The sequence below is a fragment of the Pseudorasbora parva genome, chromosome 16 (genome assembly GCF_024679245.1).
Source record: "Pseudorasbora parva isolate DD20220531a chromosome 16, ASM2467924v1, whole genome shotgun sequence".
In the NCBI taxonomy this organism is placed as follows: Eukaryota; Metazoa; Chordata; class Actinopteri; order Cypriniformes; family Gobionidae; genus Pseudorasbora; species Pseudorasbora parva.
This window is the reverse complement of record NC_090187.1, coordinates 33,209,407-33,232,031: the sequence shown is the minus strand read 5'-3', so window position 1 is coordinate 33,232,031 and position 22,625 is coordinate 33,209,407. Positions and strand designations below refer to the sequence as shown.

At 39.1% G+C, this 22,625-nt stretch overlaps 1 protein-coding gene across 2 annotated transcripts in view; it reads left to right on the top strand.

Annotated features, from left to right (window-relative positions):
- The window catches only part of mgat4c (mgat4 family member C), a 209,790-nt gene that overhangs the window by 5,420 nt on the left and 181,745 nt on the right, over positions 1 to 22,625 (top strand). The window lies entirely within an intron of this gene.

Below are 22,625 nucleotides of genomic sequence, written 5' to 3'. Positions count from 1 at the left end.
GATGCTTTCAGTTATTAGTAAGGCATATAGTCTCAATGAGAGAGAGAGAGAGAGAGAGGAGAGAGAGAGAGAGAGAGCGATTGAGAGAGAGAGCGATTGAGAGAGAGAGAGAGAGATATGCTTTTAATGCATTCACTTTTGTAGACCAGTACAAAAGAAGCCTCAATGGTTGACAACAAAGTAGAGAGATTAATGTCGACGATTTAGTGACCCACCAGAGCGTTGTGTCAGTCTGTTGGAATCCGTCTGACCTTTTGCATTATCATGGGGATTCAGATAATGATTCTCAGCGGGGAATCTGAAGTGTGCATTATGTGTGCCTCTCACTTTGTTAAAGAATATAATCAGTCCTTAGCACTAGGACACAAGATGAAAAACAGATGGATGAGGGAGCGAACTGTGAAGGGCAGAGGTAAATGTCTTTGACACACATTAACTGACAGAAGGTGCTCTCATCCATGCACTCAGACATAACCGCACGCTAGGGCTGGCCAGTGTGACCGTATATAACATGCGTTCAATGTGTCAAGTAATGTGTAAAGATTCTGCTGTAATATGCCTTTAAAAGCAGCTTGTCTAGGCATATTTATAATGTGTTACTGTTTTAAGTGTCAGAGTCATGTAATGTCATTTTTGTAGTTTTGCTTGACTTATTCAATTGTTTTCATTTTGGGCTTGAACTTCTTGCAAGTGAAAGGGGGATTCTGAAATCCACTGCCGCTTCAATACTGTTTATATCAAAATTAAATTAATAATCAAAGCCTTAATCAATATGTATCCTCCTTTATTATGTTGATTTACTTAAAGCTACAGTACACTGTGTAACTTTTTTAGTTTATTCTTAGCTAAAAACACAGCCAAAGAGGGATATACCCATAAATTCAAGCTTCGCCTTTCGCGTTTTAACACCCAAGAGGTGAAGAGGGGGAAGAGGGGGATTGCCATGTTAATCTTGGACTAAATCGGCCACCGTAGGAGTTAAAACGAAATCAGAATTGAGAGGAACAGAAACTATTATTCCCTGGATGGTCATATACCTTTTCACCGCTAGATTGGGGAAATTATCACACAGTGTAGCTTTAGTATAACCTCTGATTGTTTCTTGTTTTCTAAAGTTTGTATTTGGTCTCTGAGGAGTGACTGTGTGTTTGGATTTTGGAGGTGTCACACACCCCTAACATGACTGGAGTGCAGGAACATTGTTTGCTCACTTAGCCCGACTTCCAGATATGAAATGTGGAGTTATCTTTTATTTCATTTATTATATTTTATTCATTTTATATTTCATTTTACTGAAACACTAAAGAGTCAAGATGAATTTTGCCTGTACTATTCTCTGTACTCTCACTAAGAGAAAGCACATTCTTTCAGTTTGTTTTGGGGAACATTCTAGTTAGAACTGGAGCTTAATCAGCTCCAACCTGGGAGAGACTGTGTATCTCTGTATGTGCACAATGTTCTGTGTTACAGATCAGTGTTGAAAAGGTGTACAATGGACATACTAAGAGACGGGTGGACTTGTTGTTCTGGGCAAGCTGCCGCCTGCTCCAGACCTGGAAGGTCACTACATGCCCAATTTCAGGGTGAAAGCTTCAACACGTGATCAATGGACACATCTGATTAACTGACCATGTGTGGGAATTTACCATGGCTGTGCATTTTCTCTGAGCCAATCAGAATCATCCACCTTGCAGTAATGATGTAGAAAGACCTTAAAAACAGTATCACTGTTGGGACAATTGTATGTATGTTATGCGGGATGACGAGACTGGGAGAGAGGGAGCGTGGCCTATAAACTACTTTTGAGACTTGAAGCTGGTTTCTGCTGTTGAAACTGCAAACTATACTTTAGTAAATGTTCTTTAATTAATTGCACTCCTGAATACTGTTAACCCCTAATGCAAGAATAACTAGATCATATGACTTTTATCATATGACATATGCCCTCTTTTACAAGATGTAATATAAGTCTTATTGTTCCCTAAGTGTTATGTGTCTGTGAAGTTTCAGCCACAAATACCACATATCATTTATTATACCATACAGCTCTGGAAAAAATGAAGAGACCACTTAACATTGAGAAATCTATGTTAAGTGGTCTCTTCATTTTTTCCAGATTCTGTTACTAGTTGTGGGTGGGGCCTGTTCCAGTTTAATAATGGAGCACATTCCTGAACCTAAATTTTGTAAAATGTCATTCAATAATGGTAAAGCTTAATTTTCAGAAGCAATTACTTCAGTCTTGAGTGTCACATGATCCTTCAGAAATAATTAGAATATGCTAATTTTGCCAATAGTATAAATGATTATTGGTCCTGACTAATTAGGAATCATGAAAACAAAAAACATCTATATTTTTCCAAACTTTTGATTGATAGTCTATGAGATTTTAGTCATACAGCCCACCTTAACCACACACACTCACACACATCAACTGCATCATGATATGCAGTTAAAAGTCTCTTACTGCTGTTTTAGGAAGGGGCACTCCCACTAATTGTGAAGTATTAGTTTCATGGCTGGGTGCCTGTGCCCTTTGGTGAGGCTGATCACACCCACTCATAATGATGAGATGTAGAACACTCGGCAGTTGACCTGGAGCAATGCGTAATCTGGCGTGCTGTTGTTGTTCTCTTTGCTCTGAGCTTGAGGCAGTGGCACTGCGTCAGAAAACCAGCCTTCTCAGAATTTCAACACATCAACTTTCGTTGACATTGCTTTTGGCTACATAAAACACCCAGAACAAAGGCAATTTTTTCATTTGCTACATCGCATTCTTATTAGAATCTCATTTGCATTTTTTCTTTTCTTTTTTGTGGACTTGCACACATGAGCAAAGTCTCAGTCACCTCTGAAGTATGCATGAGTGTAACATTCTGAAACAGCTTATTTTGATGTACAGGCCCCAATTTCCACAGTTCAGTTGGCAATGTCCACACGGTCCATTGTAAAATATATCAATAACCCTGAATGAGTAATTTTAGGCGTAATTTCTAGACCAAATAGTCTTGTGCTATTGAGCTTTATTTACACATTTTGCTTTTCAAAACGTTAAAATTGAAATAAATAAATTTGGGGTAAAGGGGTATGTTTATCCTCAAATATTCTCCAATATGGTATTAGATAGTGTGGAAAAAGCACTGAGCTTTGACATTTTCCAGACCTTGGACAACGTTTCAGCACACACTCTTACAAATGTGGTAATGGCAGGCCACATATTCTGGTTCTGTAAAAGATATATTCTGAATCTGAAAATTCATAATTTTTTATTTGCTGATAATATTCATTATATCTTAATTGCTGACCCCGGATCATTGGGTCAGTATCTAAGTTTCCATCCAAAGTTGTAAATAAATACGCAAAATTGTGAATAAAGCACCATTTTCATCCTATTTGTTCAAGAGAACGTCATCACTTCCTTGGGAATTGCCGCAAAATATGTTTAATAAAAATGGAAGTGGCTGCAACAACAACAACAACAAAAATCCCTACATCATAAATGTCTTGCACCTCAGAGCGCATAGACGAAAATAAACGCCATCATGTTATCTTGCATTCAGATGCCAGGTGTTGGGAATGCAATCGTGAGACACTTCTGGGAGGGAATTTAGGCATTTCAGACTCATCAAACTAGTTGAGATGTTGTGTGATGCAATTGGTCCACGGGTTAGTTTCAGTTATCCAATCACTTCCTCTGCTGAGGCAAAGTCACGTGCGTTTGTTGCGCATCAAGGTATTTATTTGGTAAATGTGTGTCCATCATAGCTTATGCACATCTCTTCTTATTGGATAAAAACGCAAGTGTTTTTGCTAGTTTCAGTCCGACTCAGTTATCATTTTCATATCCAGTGCTACATTGTTTAAATGGAAAACGCACTCATGCCCATCTGTTCGCCCATGTGCATGCTGGTCTGAAAACGAGGTGTGTTCAGGTGCATTGTTGGTGTGTTGCTATTTTGAGGCAACTGAAAATGACTACTAGACTGGGTAAACCCAGCCTGAACTGCCAGCAATTAGATTTCGTCCTGCAACGCAGTCTGGAAACCTGTACATTAATGTCTACTGGTTCTATTACACTTTTGCGGGAACCAATCATAGACTGGCTTATCCACCTGGGACGCTATTGGCGGGTTTAACATGATGACGGATAGAGAAACGATGGGTTGTTGACTGTTGATCACGCCTCTTGTGGTCTGATTGATTGAAGGACTATCCAATTGTGTACAGAGTCATTCAACTAGTCGGTCTGGTGATAGCAAGACAAAATGACTGCACCATTGACCAACAAAATCCTGGTCTAAAGTCAATAGTGCAGTATTTTTTTGTGTTATTTAAAGATGCTTCCAGGCCAATAACGGAATTTTCCGTGTTTCCGTGTTTTCACTGTCGGACGCTAGGGGCGCTATTGCGCATATTCTGAATGAGTACTGGATCTCCTGATCTAAACCAAGCCTGCAGTCTCCCTCTCATTTACTGAAGCTTTCGGGCCTCGATCGCCCCCCGGTGACCGGTCCCAGTATAGCCGCCCCTCTGTGTTTTCTAATGGACGCGAGGCAAACTAAATAATAAAATTGCACTTCAAAAATGTTTCCCCAAAGTTAGTTTATGTCACTGAAGGCAGTTATCATCACGATGATTTCATTTCAGGTGTTCGTTTTTAAAATAAGTTTAGTTTGAGTTAGTTATCTGATGCTATAAAAACGGGGGGTGTGACGTCATGATTGACAGCTGAGACTGACGGCTTCTCTGAGTGAAGTTGTCACTGAGGCACTAACGGACTTTTTTCGAAATTTTTGGGAGCAGATTAGAGCTTTAGCTTTAATTTCTACATTTCCATAACTGTTTATTTCACACCAACATAATTAATTGTTCTGCATCTGCGAGAGTGTGGGCGGGCTTTTGATATCGCGGCTGTACTTCCTGCTCTACTTCCTGCGCTCTACTGCGCAACTCCGGCCCCGAAATCGCTACTGCGCAGACTCGGTCCCAAGATGTCCGCGCCGTGCAAGGCCGCCTGAAAGCTTCAAATCTGCCAAGCGGAAACGGATGATGTCGAGTCGTCCATATTTTTTTACGGTCTATGATCTAAACACACGCGAGTAAGACGCAGTGAAACGAACGATCGCATGTAATCATATGCATATGAAAAATAAAGTGATTATTGTCAATAAACAGCATATGAATCAATACTGCCTAATGTTACTGAATGAAATGTGGACCCATGACGAGCGACATGACTGTGCAAGCATTAGGAGTGTTGATGGCCTTGATCTACTCCATCTGTGTTTGATCATCGCTCTGAATCTGATCTGGATACAGTCTTTCACAAATACGTCAGCTTTTTGTTCAAAATGTATCTTTTTTTATGAAACCTACCCATATTCAAGTGCTGATATAAAAGGAATGCATGAAGCTAGAATAAAACTTTTTTCGTTGTTGTTTAAAAGAAGAGGGTCAGCTCTTTATTTTGATATATTGCATGCTCAGATATTCATTAAACAAAATATACTATGGGCTATTAAATTTTGTGAAAATTGTCAAAAACCCTGGTGGTGGCTGGCAACTTTTTTTTTGTTTAAACTCTAGCAGGGAAAGAGTTAAAAGACTAGGTACAACCCTTTTGGAAGCAAAAAAAATAATAAAAAAATGTGGGTGCAGGTCCTCTCCCAGAATTTTTTTACTGGAGTAGATGCCCTTTACATTAAGTACAAATATATTGCTTTGTTTACTAAACATCTGGTTGGGCCAGACAAAATTACGGAAAACACGAAAAAATTATGAAGCAGATCAATCCGAGGTTTGAAATCGCCTTTTGCCGAACAAGCTCTACTCCCTTTTCCTATCACATATCAGATTGGAAAATATTTAATTTTCAGTCAAAATTAAAAAAATATTAAAAAAGTAAAAATAAATTGTCTAACGTGTTTAATGATAAGTGTTTATCAGTTAGGGGTAAGTAAACAAACGTGCTGAATTAGAGATGATAAAAGTGAGTGGGTCTAATATCATTGGTCTTAAAAAGTGGGTGGGTCTTGTCCCACCCACATACAATGTTTCCAACGCCCATGCTTTTGGACCATGAGCCTGATGCACCAAAAGTGGATTCAGACACGCCCAAAGTGCACCTGCGCCATCCGCTTCAGACCCTTTGTGTGGTTTTCAAAGAAAATTTCTGTTTTAAATTTCATTGTATTTCTCACACAGCTATCATATGGTTTCAGAAAACAGTTAGAACAAGGGTTGTATGGACCACTTTAATGAAAATTGCATAGTGTTTTATGTTCTTCAAGCTTGAAAGCTTCAGGACCTGTTCATTGTGATTGTAAGGATATAAGATGTGTCCCAAATGACGCACTATACACTATGTACTTATGCAGTATGTACACAACCATGTATGAACTTTATATGGTTATTTTGTCATTCAACATCCGAATCTGGTAGTTCCTCCACCTCCACTAGCTTCACAATGCTCAGGTAGGCCGTGGCATTTAAACGATGCACAATTAGCACTAAGGGGCCTCAAGTGTGCCAAGAAAACATCCCCCACACCATTACACCACCACCACCAGCCTGCGCAGGGGTAACAAGGCATGATGGATCCATGTTCTCATTCTGTTTATGGGAAATTTTGACTCTACCATCTGAATGTCTCAACAGAAATCGAGACTCATCAGACCAGGCAAAAATGTTCCAGTCTTCAACTGTCCAATTTTGGTGAGCTTGTGCAAATTGTAGCCTCTTTTTCCTATTTGTAGTGGAGATGAGTGGTACCAGATGGGGTCTTCTGCTGTTGTAGCCCATCCGCCTCAAGGTTGTGCGTGTTGTGGCTTCACAAATGCTTTGCTGCATACCTCGGTTTTAACGAGTGGTTATTTCAGTCAAAGTTGCTCTTTTATCAGCTTGAGTAAGTTGGCCCATTCTCCTCTGATCTCTAGCATCAACAAGGCATTTTCGCCCACAGGACTGCTGCATACTGGATGTTTTTCCCTTTTCACACCATTCTTTGTAAACCCTAGAAATGGTTGTGTGTGAAATTCCCAGTAACCGAGCAGATTGTGAAATACTTAGACCGGCCCGTCTGGCACCAACAACCATGTCACGCTCAAAATTGCTTAAATCACCTTTCTTTCCTGTTCTGACATTCAGTTTGGGATTCAGGAGATTGTCTCTACCAGAACCACACCCCTAAATGCAGCAACTGCCATGTGATTGGTTGATTAGATAATTGCATTGATGAGAAATTGAACAGGTGTTCCTAATAAGTGAGTGTATATCTTTAGAAGTTGACGGAATCAACATAACTTCATTAGGCGACTCTATTAAAAGTAATTTTTATGTGCCACATTCTGTGAAAATAACCCTCTGGGTAACAACAGCATTTTTTCCACTTCATACAGAGCATAAAAACTGCTGGGATTAATAGATGCCTTTTTCATTAATAGATTTTTATGGAAAAAAATGAATTAAGCACTTGAATTAAACACTTGAATAAAGTCACAATTGGTATGGTAGGTACATTATCTTGAAGTAGGGTTTAACATTTAGGCTAACTATAGCCGCAATACAAGTTTCAGTATGTTCTGGCTGACTTTAACATCATGCAGCTAATGCTAGCTCATTTAGCCCTATTAAAGACATCAATAGGCATAAACTGGTAATGTAAGTTGCATTAGTACCCTTTGCCTGCAAATAATATTTTATTGAGACATGTCAAATTACATTTGCACTAATTACTGTAACTGTTCATTAATATGTGCATGAAAACAGAAAGGCTACAACCTGACAGACTGCCAAGGTTTCTTTCAGCAAATGTTCATCCAATCTATCTATCATCTCATAATGTAATGCCAGCCAATAGTGCACAGTATTGAGTAGAAAATCATGTAGTGATTTGCATTCAACTATTTAACTACACACCAACATTCATCCTCCTTTAAATTACTTTTCCTCATTATCATAGGAAGGAGAGAGATAATGTAAACACCTTGGCTCCTTTAATTAAATGCCATTTTAATTAAGATGCTGATTCGCAGATAATACTTTTTGAGTCCAAATCAGAGTACAGGGCAAAGCAAATGAACCATCAGGAGGTCTAGACCTCGACACACTTCATGTTGGGAAACATGGGCAGCATAACAATGATGAAACTCGGTCATTATAAATTTAACATGAGTAAAAATTAGAATGACTTAGTCTAATAGAGAACCATCTCCTAATATGTATTACAAATACAAAGAATTATTATAGGCCTCTCTGAAATACTTTATTCTGATATTTTTGTATAAATAATGGATAAATTGTTTATTTAACCACTGTCCCCAGTAACCAATCTTGTTTCTATATATTTAGCCAAAATAGAGTCAGTAATATTGTGACACATTTTTTTAGTTTGATATAACTTATAATTTATATATTTATATATAATTTATATAAATTTTAACATTTTATTTATTCCTGAATTTCCAGCAACCAGTCTACTCCAGTCTTCAGTGTTAGGGTTAGTCAGCTTTTGTTGCCGCTAGTTCTTTTACGTCAACTTGGTGTGTCACAGCCTTGAGAATCAGTATTTTTTTAATGGTTATGTAATTTTATAATTTTAGCAAAAGGGTTAATAATACTATTTTTGCACTGGTGTTTCTAAAGTTGCTAGCAAGAGTTTCATTACCTCTTTATACGATATGTAAGACCTTGGGTCCAACGCTTTCGACACAGTAGGTAAACAAAGAACGTTTTCCCTCTCTCCATATGATTGCTGGCAATAGTAATAATTTTAACTTCAATATGTAGTTAGATTCTTACATAATGGGGTTCGGAGTAGAGCGCAGTCTCGATGGGGGTATGTGGTGTGGCAAGTAGCAGGGCGAGGGACCGCGAGAGCGGGCCGGTGACGAGTGGTAATGAGTACCAGCTGCGTGACACACCGGTCTCATCTCGTGGCCAAGGGACGGGAGCATAAAAGGAGGAGCGAAGGCAGCGGAAGACGAGAGAGGACCAGGCCTGAACTTTACGTTATGTTTTGCTTACGTTTTATTGATGTGTTTGTGGGCAGTCGTCCGTGAGGGGCTGCCTGCGTTATTAATTGTGTGTATGGGCGGGCAGTCGTCCGTGAGGGGCTGCCCGCGGTTTACTTTCGTTTTGTTTATTTATTTTGAAGTTAAGTTGTTAAACGTTCGCCGGTTCCCGCCTCCTTCCTTCCATCAACGAACTTTAGTACAATCGCTTTTTAAGGACTACAACAAACAGTTGGTAAGGACTATGACAAGCTTTTCCCTGATTGGTGACATCACAAACCCTACAATTTACATAAACCCTGCCCATGGGAACATGCAACAAAGGGGTTTAGGTCACGTTGGGCTGCTTTAGAGAAGAGGAAGAGTTGGTGTAGTTGAGCACATTTAGGAGTCTGCTCAAGCTGTCGCATCCGTCTTTTCACATTTAGTGCAATGCAGTACCTAACACAATTGCAATAGCATGTCATAAAAGCAAGATGACAACACAAGTCATAACAGTAATTAAACTAAACTATACCTGTTATATATTCATGTAGCATATATTTTCTGTGCATTTTACAACCACATAAGCAATTTATAAATTATCATGACAGAATATGCTAATCTGTGACTTGAAAGATTGATGTCCACATCAGCTACATAAATTCATTAACTAACCATTCAGGAGCATCCTGTTGCATTCTACATGTTGTCACTTCTTAATCAGCTGGCTCTTGAAGCTCCATTCTCTTCTAGAAAGGGGGCCAGGAGCAGCATCTCATTTGCATTTAAAATGAAACGCACAAAAACGTTTTTGCTTACCTTCAAAAAGTGGCATTTTTAACATGCTATACAAATGATCTATGGGGTATTTTGAGCTAAAACTTTGAATAAACACTTTAGGGACATCAAAAACTTCTTATAAAAATCTTATAAAAAGGGGCATAATAGGACTCCTTTAAAACTTATTGAACTGCTCTTCATTCTTAAGTAATAGTTTGAAAGTGCAAGAAGTCATTAAAACACCCTGCCATTACAATTAGACAAGGTACGGTCTGATTCAAGAGCACCATTACATTACTGGGCCACCATGATAACTTATCTCCTTTTTTCTGTTATTGGCACACGTATGGCTTCCACCTTCTTTGATTAGGCTCGATGGGCTGGTCTAGACCCGGTGGTGGGGTGCAGTGCTGCTGATTCTCACAAAAGTCCAGTAAATGATAAATGATGGGTGCAGTGGTGCCAGTGCCGGAAGTCAGCACGTACAGAGACGTGATTGGCCGTGTCAGGACTGGAACAGCTCCCTGCTGAGAGACGTGTTAACTGATGTGTCAGGTATTTGCGTCCTGTCTACGAGCTCACATTAGTTCAGCCCCGTCACCCCCCAGAGCCATCCTAAGTCCAAAAAGACAACCCCCTCTGCAGTGCTTTTATGACATTAGCGATTGTGCCAGCATGCTGTCAGGTCTTTGTGTGCTGCTGCTAGCATTTTGTGAGGAGACTTTAATAAAAATACAAATGAAAACTGTGACAGAATGCCGCCAGGAGCAAACAAATAACGAGGGAGATTTTTTTTTCTAGGGTGGTGAAAGTGTATGTTTGCTGGAAGATTAGACTGTCCTCTGTGATCTTGTATATCTCCGCATCTTGGATCAGTGCTGGGAATGCACTCTGAATTCAAGCAGTTGTAGCATGCTAAAACAATACTAAGCTTTAAATACTATTATTACTTGAACCGAAGTTACTTTAAAGGGATAGTTGCCCTAAAATGAAAATTACTCATTGAAAGTCATCCAAACCTCACCCAAAACTCTGATGGTTCAAAATGTTTATAAGGAGATAATCCCAAGCCTTCTGAATTACCTAATATGACATAATTACTTAATATTGATGTATGTACATAGAGGTGGGGTTTACAAACTGTTGGTCGCAGAATGGGAAAAGGTGTGTAGCGCAAATTCACTTGGCTGCAGCCAAATTTAGTTTGACGTACACTTATGAGCATGAGCGTTTTCTGCACTGAACACCTGTAAATTTAGTAGCACTTGTGTATGGATCACAGTTTATATAGGGACAAGCACATTTTAATTTTGATAAATAAAAGCTTGATAGTTTAACATCAAGAAATGAATAGTAAATATTAGTATTGACAGTTGTACTATAAAATGAAATTGCCATAGAGGACTCAAATATGGTAAACAGAAACTCATCGGAACTCACTTAATGCCAAAGATCAAACTTTGCGAGAATGAATTTCAATGGAGGGATAGAAGTCTCTCAGATTTTATAAAAAATATCTTAATGTGTTCAGTTGAACATAAGTCTTATAGGCTTGGAACGACATGAGGGTGATAAATTGATGACAGAATTTTTAATTTTTGTATAAAATGCAATTGATAAAATACTGTATATTACGACACTTCTTGGTATTTGCCAATAGCCTGGATGCCAGCCGAACTTAGCCCCGCCCAGAAATGTTTTAGGTCGGGCAGTTCGGTCTGACATTGCTCCATAGAGGAGTAAATATCCCCAAACAGAAACTGTTCGGACCAATAAAACCATCAGGGCGGGCTTTAGACGATGACGGACAGATGATAACATAATTATGCACGTCATCAAAGTGGCTTGGATTATATTTGTTCGAATCCTAAACGAAGAGCTTGCTTCTATATGCATTCACCATCACAATTTCTCTCAGAAATGATGATCATGTTGGGTAAGTACTCTGTGTATCATTAAAACCGGCAAAGATCGTGTATTCCAGTCTGATACCAGCGCGCGTGCAGACAGGGTTGCCAAGTTTTTACAACAAAACCCGCCAACTACTAGCCCTAAACAATAGCTTCTCGGGGGGTTCTCCGGGGGAAAAATGGCATTTCGGGGGTAAAATGTGTGTTATTTTGGCAAGGTTGCCTGCTAAAATCCGCACTCATGGGTCTATATATCACATAATAGTCGCTTCAACCCGTGGAAATAGAAAACAACCCGCGGGGAAAAAAATGCGGACTTGGCAACACCATGGGCAACACAGTGCAGTTGAGCTCTGTTGACGTTGCTTCGTTGCTCTGATTGGCTGTAGGTCTATCCAATTGATGTCTTTCCTGGTTTGGTTGAAACACGCCTCATAATCACAGCCCAATGGAGCAGTTTCAGACTCATATTCTGACTAGATTTGAGTATGACCACGTCAGGCTATATTGCCAATTGAATTTCTTTAAAATGCCTTTGTTCTTTCAGTCAATTTACCTCTCAAGTGCAGTTTTCCATTGATGGAGACATACTGTTAAATGAATCTGGAGGAAATTGCCCTAAACCTTATCGTAATGAGGAGAGAGAAGTAATTACTGAGTGAAGCCAGAATAAATTCAGTATCTTACACCAAGCACTACCCCACAAACACACATTCTTATTCACAAATAGACTTAGTTTCGTGTCAAATTTTTGTACGGTAGGTACCGTGAAAGTATTTTATAAAATTACTTCCTGTAATTTTATGACGACAACACTAAAAGCTGCCATATGAGCAATTCTGCAGCTATAGGCTCCCGCTGGCTGGAATGTCCAGACCTGAATAGGTTAAAATATCTAAAAAAAACACTAGAAATAGTATTATGTATTTTGTTGACTTGTGTACTTACATTATCCCAAATGTTTAAATGTTTAAATACAGAGAAATAAGCAATTTCTCTGGATTTAAACCATGTCCATGCGAAGCATATCAGTGGCATCATACTCGCGTTACCTTTGATTTCTGGTTTTACTTTGTAGAAACTATGGAAACTTCAAAGACGCTTTAATATATTATGTTTTCTTAAACAGTTGCTAAACTGTTTGGATACATTCATCGACAGGAAACGTCATTACATACTGTGGCTTTAACTTACGCAACTGCATAGTTTAGGCCCACCATGTTAAAAGGCCATGCCATTTTCTGTATTTCTTCAGAGCCATGATGAAAGGAATCATATTTGTGAAGTTTGCACTGAGTGTGAAAGCCATCAAAACTATTTTACACTAAAAGTGTTTTCATATTGCCAATAAACAGCACAGAAAAATTCAGCTTAAAACTTCAATTCAAAAGGTCACAGGGTTTGATTAAACACTATACATCTATGTTTGTTGACATTTAGCCAATCCTCCTTTCGAAAAGCCTATAATCTGATGCAAGTTAATGACGACTGAAGCTCTAACTAACTCATGCATTGCTTTTTTCTAGGGGCGAATTTGAGCTGAAAACAGATATGTTAACGCAACAGACCTCACTGTTCAATAGCAAATAAGTGTTTTGTCGTTGTTTATGGTCCCCCCCATCATATCGCTGTTATGACCCTGGTCTAGTGTCAGGGAGGTAAAATGTGATCTGAAAAGCCATTTCAACCCTTTTTTTCTTTCAGTTTCATCAAAAACAAAAATGAAGCAAAGGCTTCAGGGTTGGGCAAGGCCAAAACAACAAACAAAAAGTCCACTGACTAAACCCAATTATAACTCTGTCTGCCACGTCAGCATCCCTGTCGTATTTTAAAGGGACGCTCCACTCCAGTCCGCCAATTCCTGGGTAGTCTTGAATATGTTCAAATAAAGTGGAACCACCTGAGGGGGAGAAGGAGAGAGGGGGAGAGAAAGCAAAAAAGAGAGGCACGCATGTACATCCAGACACAGAGGAAAAAAAAAAAAACAGCAATACGTTTTTGGACCTAACGTCACACAAGGGCAGTTGAGCTGAGAGACTTGAACGGCAAAGACATTAAAAGGAACTCCAATGGCAAAGAAATATGCAAATCGGGCCTCAAAGATCAAGGGAAATTACAGTAGTAATGACACAAATAGAACATAAGCCTACCAATGCCATTGTTAGTGAACCGCAATCTATGCGAGTAGTGAGTTGTGAGTAGCGAGAAGTAACATTTTCTTCATTCTTTAGGCAAAACCCCAAGGCAAGAATTATTTAAAGCAGAGCTCATAAGAAAGCCAGCAAAGACGACGAGACAGCTGCTAGGCCATCTACTAACACAGAATATTACGAACACTATTGCTGCTAACGCTGATTTTCCGACTACAGATGTCTTGCTTCTCTCCGACAGACTCAAATCTGTTCACAGCATCTTACTGTTCAGAAATAAGAGTTTAGGTATGGAGAATATAAGTCTACCACCCTCAAGTGAAACAGCTCCCTTTACCTTGTAACATCACAGCAGTGACAGAAAAAAGAGAAATGCACACCGGGTGGGTAAGTGAACATCATGATTGCTATTATAGAGAGTTTCACATGGCTGCCTACCATAGCTAATGCTTACTTGACCACCACAGGCACTGCGCAGTGCAATACCGCAGTCATCATGTTGACATTTCATGCCAAGTTATGCTATAAAATACTTAATCCATTTGTATAATTTAACAATGGCGGTTAATGTTGGAGCAGTGGTGCATTGGGTAGTGCATGTGCTCATGGGAATGCAGGTTTCAATATGGACTCAATCAGGTCCTGATCTCTCCTTTTCTGTCATGGAGTTTAAAAAAAAATTTGTTTGAGAATTCACATTCGGGAGAATGGAGGCACATTTTCCATTTTGGACTATAAAAAAAATAATTCATTCAGCAAATGCTTCTATTTATTAACTTTACATAATATATTGGATGCACTGTACTCGAGAGGGTTACTTCCTCCTCTGAATATTAAAACGGGACCAATTTTATAGTCAATTACAGTAATAATATCAAATTATACCTCCTAATTTCTGTGAAGGAGAGAATATTTTGTCAGTCTTCACGAGAAATAAAAAAATTCGACACAAAAATTCAATCAGGCTTTGAGCGCTATACACAGTCTTTGTGTGTCATGTCTCACAAAGCTCTCAAAGCTGTTCATAGCTGATAGAGGGATTTTAATTGCTTTCCGTGTGTTTAATTAGGTCTGTTTGTTTGGATTCAGCTTTGGGAAGACGAAACAAATGATAGTGCTGGAAATCATCAGAAAGAAATGCCATTTTTTTCATTTTTTAGGGAGGGGGGGGGGGGGGGGGGGTAGTGAATTTGGAATAACATGAAGGAAATTTCTATCCGACTTTCTGTCTATCGCTAACATCCTTTCAAGGGCAAAACTCCCATCGCCAGAGAGCATGGGGGCCGCCAGAGCTGCTGTGTTGTCTTGCTTTCTAACTCTGCATGGAAGAAAACAATAGAGTTCAAAGTCAGCTATCATCCTGGATGAGTCCCATCCATCATGCAAGAGCACATGTGACGTCCACTTTACTCCATTTCCTCTTGACTGAGCGCTGTCTGTCTACTGGTTTATATTAGATCAAGATCATGCTAGAGCTGTGGTTCTTTTTATTTCAGGTTCTACATTTTACATCAAATGGAGACCCTATATACCAACATTTGAAGAGCACTTTTCCAAAACGAGGTAAATGGCAAATAAATAAAAAAACGTGTTTGTTATGCCATTTTAGAACATATTCTCATATGTTTAATGCCAAATTTCCTTGTTTAAAATTTACTCCAAGATGCAGTTTCTATCCAAACCGCTTTAAGCGCCAAACCAGTTTTTAGCCTAAATGTGATATGTCCTCTTGACCAATCAGAATTCGGTGAGCGTTGGATGCAATCTAACATGGCGGTGCTCTGAAGCAATGGATGTTTTTTTGTCCTCAGTCTTCAAAATGAGTGCTTTAAACTTAAATAACACTCTTGATGGCACGGATGAGCATGATACCTTATTTAGCATACAGAAGAACACTTCTTTTTTTTATTTATGTCTTATTTAAATAAAAAAACTGACATTTATTTCCATGAACACAATAATATGCAAAATGACTACCATTTTGGACATTATGCATATGCAACAGCCAAAGTGTGATTTTACCAGCCTAACACATAGAACAAACACTGCATTAGTATTAGCCATATTATCAAGTGACAGATGAATTTGACGTCAGCAACAAAAGATACTGGAAGTTGATAAGCCTACCCATTTTGGTATTTTCACCATGGGCATTTATATATTTTCTTGCATTTTATTTATTGCAGTTAGTATGGTTTGCACCACTACCAGTCACAGTGCTATGGGAGTCCAACACTTTTACATGATTTATGTCCATTTAATGTCTGTTATTAGTACACACAGAAATATGCATAATAGGTACTAGCTATCTCTCTCGCTCTCGCTCTCTCTCTCGCTCTCACACACACACACACACACACACACACACACACACACACACACACACACACACACACACACACACACACACACACACACACACACACACGTTGGTCTATGTGGTTTACAGGGACTCTCCATAGGCGTAATAGGTTTTATACTGTACAAACCGTATTTTCTATCCCCTTACACTGCCCCTGCCCCTAAACCTACCCATCACAGGAAACATGCTGCCTTTTTACTTTCTCAAAAAAACATAATTTAGTATGTTTTTAAAGCTATTTGAATTATGGGGACATTTGATATGTCCTCATAAACCACATTTATAGAGTAATACCAGTGTAATACCCATGTAGTTATACAAATTTGTGTCCTCATAAACCACATAAACAGGCTCACACACACACACACACACACACACACACACACACACACACACACACACACACACACACACACACACACACACACACACACACACACACACACACACACAATCTTGAAAGAGACCTGAAAAATCAGCTTAATAATGTCCCATTCTGTTGGCTATGACAGAAGGACATAAATGTGAATCACAGGAAAATATACTCAGTTTTCCATGCCTGTTTGTCTCCTCACCATCCCTTTAGCGGGCCACATACACAGCAGGCAGAGCCAACACTGTCTCTTCCTTTTAACTTCAAAAAACCTTACTTCAAAAAGAGAAAAGGAAAAGAAAAAAATGGCATTTCAGGTTATTTCTTTAAAGATGCTGATACGCATCTCTTTTCTGAGTCTCAGTGAGTCTGTCATGTGAAAAATAGAAAGAAGCACAGGAAGTTTCGCTTTGATATCTGTAATATTCTTTGAAATTAGAGGAAGGTAGCAAAAGAGCATGAGATGGAGCATAATGTTACGTAAATAATGGCCGATCCTCAGAACAGCCCCACAGTGTTGTGTACATTTAACTTCACCACAAGTGAGGAAAAAACAAGGACGTGCTAAAAAGATTTAAGCAGTGACAACAACAGATTGTGAGTATGACATTGCTTATAGCAGCAGTTCAAGAGCTATGACATTAATGTTGATTTTAATACAATATTGCAGTTACTATAAAGTCTGTTTTTGCTTCGCCAAAATAAAAATGTTCCCTCTGTGGTAAAAGTAGGGGTGTCCCCGACTAAGGATTTACACATTCAAATCAGAATTGTTGAAGCTTTCTATGGTCGACAGATAGTCGAATCATCTGTGTGTGTGAAAAGGTTGGGAGGGGCACGACACTAGTCAGCAGGAGGGTAAAACTATTTTTATTTTCCTTTACACATTGCACACAGCAACAACCTTTAATAAAGCGACCAAAACTGCCTGCCATCTGACAGACGAACTGACAATGGCTTTCTTATTTATTTTTAATTAAAAGATATGTGGTGAATAAACATTATAACATTTTAAAGCCGCGATCGAAATATAGAACATCACACACATACATAAAATAACATTTAAATAAATAAACCTAAAACAATACCTGCCTAGAGAGGAAAAGAACACCTTGAGTGTGTTTAAGAACGTGCATGTAAGCCGATTCTGCTTTAAGGGGGTCGCATACCGGACGCGTAGCTCAGTGCCGTGTCTCAGGTATCTCACACCGGACACGCACATTATATATGCGCAAGCTCAATTTTGAATCGACTTCTGACAGGAGAGCTGCAGGATGGGTGTATCTTTTAGCACAGGGTGAAATCAGTATGTAAATTGACGATTTGAGGGAAATATGGGATATAGGATTTTAAACAACTTCCTGATTCGCTGTGGACAGGCGCTGAATGCCGCTGCCAGTTTGTGTACACTCATTGAAAACGTGTTCAAATCGCACGTGTAGCTCAGCGCTGCGCCACGTCTTTAAAATATTGAGCACCTCCATATTGCCAAAACGGTATGATCCTCTTTCATAAAACCCTGCGAAGATTCAACTGTGAGATTGTTGGTCGAATCCGGCTCCGCATATCGATGCATCGAATCTTCGACCATTCGGGGTCACCCCTTGGTGAAAGTCTAATTTTTTATTTTGTTTATTATGTCTGTGTGGTGTTTTTAATATGCTTTAAGACAAACCATGCAAATTCATGAATTAACACGGTTGCTGAGTATTTTCTCCTTTAAAGTCCAGTGAATCAAAGACGTGTTGTCTTGAACTCGCCGGTGCCTCTTACATCACAAACTATATCGTAACCAATAACAACGCGTGGGCGGACTTTAGCATGTCATTAATATGACCACTCAGGCAAGTCTCAAGAAGAAGACTAGTCATCCCACTATATTTTTCTGTTGATATGAAAAATGGGTTACATTTAGCAATATAGCAGGTGAATTATGAAGCTATATGATTTATATCCCGATGTTATGATGAACTACACTCACCTAAAGGATTATTAGGAACACCTGTTCAATTTCTCATTAATGCAATTATCTGATCAACCAATCACATGGCAGTTGCTTCAATGCATTTAGGGGTGTGGTCCTGGTCGAGAATCTCCTGAACTCCAAACTGAATGTCAGAATGGGAAAGAAAGGTGATGTAAGCAATTTTGAGCGTGACATGGTTGTTGGTGCCAGACGGGTCGGTCTGAGTATTTCACAATCTGCTCAGTTACTGGGAATTTCACGCACAACCATTTCTAGGGTTTACAAAGAATGGTGTGAAAAGGGAAAAACATCCAGTATGCGGCAGTCCTGAGTGCAATAACCACTCGTTACAACCGAGGTATGCAGCAAAGCATTTGTGAAGCCACAACCTTGAGGTGGATGGGCTACAACAGCAGAAGACCCCACCGGGTACCCCTCATCTCCACTACAAATAGGAAAAAGAGGCTACAATTTGCACAAGCTCCCCAAAATTGGACAGTTGAAGATTGGAAAAATGTTGCCTGGTCAGATGAGTCTCGATTTCTGTTGAGACATTCAGATGGGAGAGTCAGAATTTGGCATAAACCGAATGAGAACATGGATCCATCATGCCTTGTTACCACTGTGCAGACTGGTGGTGGTGGTGTAATGGTGTGGGGGATGTTTTATTGGCAAACTTCAGGCCCCTTAGTGCCAATTGGGCATTGTTTAAATGCCACAGCCTACCTGAGCATTGTTTCTGACCATGTCCATCCCTTTATGACCACCATGTACCCATCCTCTGATGGCTACTTCCAGCAGGATAATGCATCATGTCACAAAGCTCAAATCATTTCAAATTGGTTTCTTGAACATGACACTGAGTTCACTGTACTAAAATGGCCCCCACAGTCACCAGATCTCAACCCAATAGAGCATCTTTGGGATGTGGTGGAACGGGAGCTTTGTGCCCTGGATGTGCATCCCACAAATCTCCATCAACTGCAAGATGCTATCCTATCAATATGGGCCAACATTTCTAAAGAATGCTTTCAACACCTTGTTGAATCAATGCCATGTATAATTAAGGCAGTTCTGAAGGCGAAAGGGGGTTAAACAGTATTAGTATGGTGTTCCTTTCTCCACTTGAATATGCCTTTCTCCAGAATATGCCTTTCTCCACCAAATCTCCAATTACATCTTGGTGATTTAAAAATGTGAGTACAATGTAAAAACAATAAGTGCATTGTATGAAGTGATTAATTCAACATACAAACATACACACATTTTTTTTAGCGGCCATTATACGGCAAGTAATTATGGTAAAAAAAAAAATTTTGGAGGGGGGAAACGTATTTAATATTAACTATGACTTTTGCCTCAATAAGCTCATAATTTACAGCTTATTAATAGTTAGGACGGTAGTTGTATCGTTTAAGTTTTGGTATTGGGTAGGATTAAAGGTGCAGTATAAATTCCACCGCTCATCCCTCCCTTTCTGAGCACATAGAGAAACTACGGTTGCCGAAACAGGATAAAAATGTCGTCGTCGGAGAGAACAGAAAGTAGCTAGCGCTTTGTAGAGCAGTTTGTCCGTTTAGGGCAACTGTAGAAACATGGCGGCACAGAATGGTTACTTCACTGTAAGGGGACCAGCGGTGTGTGTAGATAGAAATGGCTCATTCTAAGGTAATAAAAACACAACGGTTCATTATGTAAGGTCTTTATACATCACTGAAAACATAGTTATGTATAATATATTGCATTTATGTCAATAGATCCTCATAAATACTACACACTGCACTTGTAGAATATGGTCACACATAAATATGTGCTTTATAAGTACTAATAAACAGCCAATATGCAATCTAATAAGCAAGTAGTTAAAAGAATTGTTCCCTATACTAAGTGTTACTGTAAGTACCTACTCAAGAGAGTATGCGATTTAAAACGCAGCCAGTGTTTTTAAATTAATCAGTTGAATGAGTGATGCAATGACTCTTTCACTTGTTTTCTTTGTGATGTTTTTGGCTCTTAAAAGAGTTAAAGGACACTCAGTAACCCACTGAATAATTTGTTTTGATCCTGAATGAAACTGCGTTTTTGGGAAAATTGGTTGAATGAGTGTTTATGACTCATTTGTTTAATTCTTGGATGAATCACAAATGACTCACTCTGGAAGTCATTTATATGTGACAGAAAGAAACAGAAAGAGTAAAAATGTAACTGTAAAGCTGTAGAAGTTCTCACCAAGCACAGAAATATATAATATATTGACATACTGTGCCAGTATATATTCAATTTAGAATGAGAACATTTATTTAACTATAAAAAATAGTGATGTGTGAGAAAAATTCCGAATGCTTAATTCAGCAGGCCAATCAATTAGGCGGATAAAATTGCAAAGAGTTTATCCAAGAGAGTAGAAACTTAATGACAACAGAGATTTCTGGCAATTAAGACAATTAGTTCATTTGATTTACATTGCTGCAGAGTGTAGATTACTGCAGAGCACAGATGGGCATGCTGAATTGGCTTGGGCAACATGGAGTTGAGTCAAGGAACTCTGACAAACAAATATCTGGCATGAAATCGTCCCTGTTGGCAGGAGAGATAAAGTGAGACAAAATCATTTTGATAGTTAGCTTGTTGTTCTAAGTGAGAACGTTATGTGAGTTCACTTCAAAATGAAAAAAGCAGCAGTCTATCCCATTAGAGACAAATGTGCAAGCAGCAAGATAAGCATTTGGCTTATTTGTTAGGCGCTGTTGTCATTAAACCCTATTTACAGATGTTTCACCTTCATATAGAATCCCCTAAAGCCTGAACTTCTCATTGCACACTTATCTGCAGATTTTCCCATATTGCACCCCTGTTTAATTAATTCTAGGGAATAAAACTCTAAGCACGCATACTTGGCACTTAGCACGCGTTTGAACTCGGGGTTGGGACTGATCCATATAATGACAAGCAAATGATGGTTCCAAGACTCTCCACCACGATTCAATGCAAATGCATTCAGCGAGCATATCAACCTCAAAGGACAAGCGTAAACACTTTAAGAGCGTATTGATCTCCCTGTGTCACTGGATTTAATAGGCTTTGTGTTTCTGACCAAATCCTGAAAATTTCTTCCTTCATCTTCAAGCCCGCAGAGAACAGGGTTAGATAAACCTGAATCGATGTGACCTAGCACACACTGATTTTTTTTTTAGACCTAAATAACGATGATGATTCTGCAAAGTCTGTGGTGTACTACCAAACAGAAGTGATCAGCAGTAAAAACTATAACCTCTTTAAAGAAGTTAAGTGCCTATAAATGTACTGCGGTTGTTCACAAGCTAAAACATCCAATAAGGTTGTGTTACAACTCCCTCAATTAAATCCAGCATGAGATCTGTTTCACACCCTGTGACATTTTTAGAGAACACACTCTGGCAGACAATTACATCCGTGAGGTGTCTTGATTGCTGTATAACTGTGATTAGAAAACAAGATTTCCCTTGTAAAGTTAGTGAAAACACTCTCTCACTCCCTAAAAAGTGTGTTTTCACTGCATGACTAATTTAAAGCCTCACAGCTCCCCTTGACTTGGTGAAAATGAAGATCTGCATCACTTATCTACTCGTCAAAAGAACAACCCCACTTGTCAGGAAATAATGTGTTATTCTGCTTGCCTGAGTGTCACAATTTTCATGTTTTTAAGTAATTATAGTGTACACTGCAACATGATCGTTTCTCTATCCAGCTGTACCTCTGTGCAAAGCGATGGCTGTGGAGAATCAATACAAGCTGCATATCTCAAATAAAATTGCCCTCTAGTGGGATACGCTCACCACTGTAGATTTTACGTTCTTAGAGATTTATAATGTATTCATTAGCTTTCTAAATATGCTGGGAAATCCTGCCCAGACAGGCGTATATACAAAACGCATACCCTTGGGAACATGAGCTCATCGGGTTTGTTGTCAGGGAACGTTGTGGACTACAGAGCATCAATGACAATCTCCAAGATGAACTACATACAGTGCTAAAACCTCTTGGATTCTACTATTATAGCCCATATTCACACTCCTTTCTATGGTTTCCCTCTGGGATCAATTCTTTCTGGT